The sequence below is a fragment of the Mya arenaria genome, chromosome 12, assembly GCF_026914265.1.
Source record: "Mya arenaria isolate MELC-2E11 chromosome 12, ASM2691426v1".
Taxonomy (NCBI): Eukaryota; Metazoa; Mollusca; class Bivalvia; order Myida; family Myidae; genus Mya; species Mya arenaria.
Window position 1 is genome coordinate 13,327,160 of NC_069133.1, and position 5,494 is coordinate 13,332,653.

Genomic DNA, 5,494 nt, shown 5'->3' on the forward strand with positions numbered 1-5,494 from the left:
ACCACGTTTTCCGTTCTCGCAAATCTTTCTCATTAACTGATAGGGAGAAGCAATTCAGCCATGCGTTCATTCCAGTCATAGTACTGACAGTTTAACACTGCAATCTCCCTTTTTCTTAAAGCGGTCAAACACGGTCAAACATATGCCCTTCACATATGCGCTTCAATGGAATATAGGGACAACCTTGCGTGATTCTCTATAAACACGAATGTTGTTTACACCATCATAATAAAGAACCATTGAAACCAATTGAGTTTTGCACATAACGCATAATGCTTTTATTATTGCCGCGGCTTGTCAGCGCAATTCGTTCATCTGTCTCAACTGAAAAGGATAAGAGGGTTATACAATTTATCTCCGGAACGTTTGCGCTTTCATAATCTCCGAAACACATCTAAACAAAAGCAAAAACAACCGTTAAAAAGTGAACTTGTTATGACAAAAATTGTTCATTTTCGTACTTGAACTTTTACGCTGACGTTTATAGTTTTTTTATAGAGTTTAAAACACAAGCACAGCTGATTTTAAAGTGTGCCATGTAATATACTCAGTGCGATTCCATCAATTATGTTCTATTCTTATGGAACGCAACTACCTTCTATTAGAACACATGAACATAATACAGTTATAATGATAACATATGAAAGAGCGACAAATTGTTGTTGGAATAATATTTCAAATGAAAATTGTTTTTTGTCAACAATACATGCGAAAACATTGCAAAAGCTTTGTTTTGGGACGAAAACCAATTAAAAGGATAATAAGTAAGTTAACTCTACTTTATGAACAAGGAGGAAACAGCAGACCAATTGATAAACAAAACTATTGAAATAAATTGAAGTCTGAAAGTTACCCCATGGGAGGCTCCCTGTCCGAGACCATATCAGCTATCCGTTTGTGAATTACTTAAATTTGTGATAACAAAAAGGTTGGTAAATGTAGACGAACGCCAAGGACATGGTAAATTGGTTTGTGGTCACGATGTTTCTATCTTAAAACAGGTCTTCTTCACATGACAACTATATTTTGGAAAGTGCTGATTTATGATTATGAGAGCATTGGACAAGTCTTAATCACAATTATAATCCACTGTTAGGTACAATAATACTATTATGTGTTTGTTTGTCTTGTGTTGTCGAATGTCTCTCATTTAATACATGTTGGATTTGATGCTTATGCCTTTAAACAATATGTTGTTTAATTTGGGGTTCCAATTGTCCCTGTAGTTTATATTGAAGTTTTCATATCTGTCGATTATGGTCAGCCTTCTTATTTTATGGGGAAGACGCTGATGATGTTTAATGTATTAGTCGACGGACCCTTACACTTAGTGTTATTTAAGTTTCCACAATACTTTTCTGTTTGCTGAAAGTATGCAATGGGCTAAACAAAAATCTTCACATCTTAAAAGGAAGTAGTAAACATACAAAAAGATAAAAAAAATCTACATTTAAATATATTGTATACACTAAAAATAACTCAATGACCTGACATTTTGCGTGTACAATGGCATTTAGGTTAGCATTTCCCCAAAGGCCATTCAATTTTCCTAACAATAATCAAACTCGGAGAGATGAGGTGAAATGAGCACACACACATACTAAGCGGATGGACGGTCATAAGCTTATAGCAATGGACTTTGGCTAACTTGTTTCAGAATACGAAATAAAATCCTCAATTGTCAATACCGACAAGTTATTACCATCAATTACCATCATGTTTATCTTGATTGTGACAAAAAAAAAACTAATTTGCATGACAAATCCGCAGATATGGATGGCAGACGGAGATGACACATACTGTAAGGTATACTAGCTTGAAAATATTCAATTTAAGAAAATCTACAAGGATTTCATACACATGAAGTTTAAAAAAGGACGGTAATAAGATTACTGATGAAGGCGTTACGCCGAAACGTTTAACATAATAAACTTTACGTGTTTGTGTTGTTTATTTTATTCATATTCGTACATGAAGTTTCGCATTCTGTTTTCGGTTGCATATGTGTGTAAAACTGACAAGAGCGTAGGTAACAACGTGCGTGTGTAATCTTTGCCGAAAATATGAGAGAAGGTCATGCCTACATATTCATATTTTTTATGCATAACATTTCAGTGCAAACAAATAAGGCCACACTCCGTATATTGTGCGAAACTTTGAAATGACCTAGCTCAGCCACTACGCAACTGTAGTGGCGTTAATTAAATTAATCCATATCTTTATCTGATAGCGACAAATGGATGGAGTATGATGGAATCATAATCACAAATAACAAAGTTTCTTTGGTCGGAATTAATTTGTGACCTGCCGTTTATACATGTAGGAAATCTTCAATAGACATGACTTTTAATGCCTTTAAAAAATAGGAAGCCTCTTTTACCTCGGTGTATGCTTAATAATTATGATATATTTTATCAATGTTAGCGGAGTGTAAAAGCGATATTTTAGGAGAAATATTTTAATTTTATAAAAAAAAATATGGGTTATACAACGTTTGACCAAACCGTTTTGAACAATGAAGTCATTTAGTAATAAATTCATCTTTTGGATAAATATGCCCGTTGTGTTTCAAACGTTAATGCTTGCATGCCTAATGAGCGTATCGACATTTTTGAAATGTTAAATATTATTGCCTATCAACGGGATACCATGTGCATAGTTTCTGCATAAAACGGTTTTGTACAATGATAATCAATCCAGGTCCCGTAACAGAACAGACAGCACAGAACAGAACAGAAGTTTATTTCGACTTATGCAACAAAGCATCTCGTCAAACAAATATGTACAATTAAACAAAATATTCATGCGTGTGATCATCGTTACAAGGTAGCCAATATAAATAACAATTTAAGATAGCTCAAGAAATATGGAGAATGTTCACGTATAACAATATTGATAATAATAGATACAAGAATCTGTTTATCTAGTTATTTAGATACATTATGGAAATGCAGATGATTAGTGGTCACGACAGTGCTTGTACGGTTACGACTTAAATAATATCATTCATAAATAGGTTTCTTCTATTATTTGCCTGTACCAAAAATTTACATACATTTACAATAGTTGTTTTGTTATTACTTCTAACTATTTGAGTAAATTTGAACATGCTGGGTTTTACATAAAAATACTTTTTAATTAAAACTTTACGTAGGTCATCGAAACAATTACATTTTATAACAAAGTGAAATTCATCCTCAATATCCTGTGTATGGCATAATAAACATTATCTTTCATTTCTTGGCAGTCTGTTTTGTCCGTACCTGCCAGTTTCAATACGTAACCTGTGAGCTGATACACGTAATTGAGTGGGGTATTTTCTATTAGTTTTGTTAAATAGTAAATTAAGATAATCAGCCACACCAAACGTACTGTGCAGATGCAAGTATAGGATATTAAGTTTCGCACTGTTTGCAATATCAGCACGCCACTTTTGTAGAAAACTATCGATTTAACGTTGTTTAAAAACTTGAGCAAAGAGTTTGACATTATAATTCCCCGGATTAACCCAGACATCTTAAAACCCATTCTCCTCAAGTAAACATTTAACGTTTGATGCCCAAATAGTAAGGCATTCCTCACTTAAATCAACTGATTTACGGAATAACAAACTTAATAAAATATTATTGGACTGTTGTACTTTGAACCAATATTAAATAATTAGCACGTATCTTTTAATATATATTGGATAACGCCCTAATTCTCCGTAAACAGCCGCTGTACATGTACTTTACTTAATTCCTTAAAACGATTTGCAAAATTTTAGGTGGATCCTTTCTATATTTTTCGATTTTGAAACCCCCCAGACAGAACTCGCATAGTTAAGGATCGAACCTACAAATGAGTCAAACAATTGAAGTGCAATTTTTGGAGGTACGTCATATTTGTTAATATTTTTGTTTAATACGTTCATAGCCTTTAGAGCCTTACCGACTACATATTGATTATTTAAAACGAAAGTGCCCGTGTAGTTAAATACTGTGCCTAGATAGTTAAAGTTGTCAACTACCTCAAGTGGTACGCCACTATATACTCAAGTTTCATTAGACCTAACCGGTCCTTTTTTACGGAATACTACAACCTTAGTTTTGGCTATATTAACTTCTAAGCCCCACGTTTGGCAATAATCGTAAAGTAAAGATGGTCTAAACTTCTTTGTAAGTCTTCTACTGAGTTTCCAATTATTACCATATCGTCTGCAAAAAGTAATATCATAATACATAAATCGTATAGGCTAATACCACAGTCAACGTTCTGTTGTAGAAACAGTTCTAGATCTTCTAGGAATAATGCAAACAAAACCGGCGAATTATTTTGTCCTTGGCGTAAACCAATAGAAATATCAAAGAAATCGGAGACGGAATTTCAATGTTTGACACACGATTTTACCACAGAACACATTGCTCTAAATATTTAAGTAGTTTCCCATCCAACCCCATTTTAAAGAGTTTGTGCCACAGAGCATTCCTATAAACAGAGTCAAATGCATTTTTTAGGTAAAAAAATGCGCATGGTAATCGTAACTTATTAAAAATGGCATTTTCGATAACATTATGTAAAACAAATATTGCATCTTCTGTGCTAGATCCCTTTCGAAAACCAAACTGGGCATCCGACAGCAAGTTATTTTCATCGATCCAATTTTCGACTCTTTTAGTGAGCACACGTGTTAATGTTTTTCCTAGATTACTAACTAAGGTAATGCCTCTATAATTGTTTGGGTCATTAACGTCACCCTTCTTATGTATCGGTACGACGAAACCGTATGACCAAGACAAAGGGAAATAACCTCTGTCGAGAATGGTGTTAAACAAGTCCGTTAAATACCGACTAAAATATCTTTAGTATCGATAAAAAAACTCATTCAGTAATTTATCAATCGGACATGAGGATTTATTACGTTTAATACCTTTTACAGCAAGACGAATTTCCTCAGGAGTTATGGCAGCGTTAAGTGTCTCAAATGTGGGATCATCGATATCAAAATCAGTCTCGTTGATAAAATTATCTATTTCGTCTATTTGTGTAGAGCGTATATCATTGAACAGACCGGCAAAGTATTCCTTAAATGTTTCGGTGTCAATATAACACTTATTACCAAAACGAGATCTAACTCATTATCTACGTTCAACACCTATTTCTTTAGAATATGAATTTTAAAACGAATAATTTTTATTTGCCACTAAACAGTTGAACATTTATGACAAAAAGCATCGAACAACGCAAGATTATAATATGTGTCTGAACAAAACCCTGAAGACTTAAACAGTAAATTAAAAATAAAATTATTAACCTATGAGGTATTTGCTTAAAATATTAAGAAAGGATAATTAAGTTAAAATAATTTAGCAGTATCATTCCAATGATAGCTATGTAGAAATAAATCGTTTTTGCTTTTGAGTGCTCCCGTATATTAACGTAATCGAGACAATGTTGTTGATTTTTATTATTTTGCTTGCTCGGCATTTTTTGATTGGCCAACATTAGTCGAAAA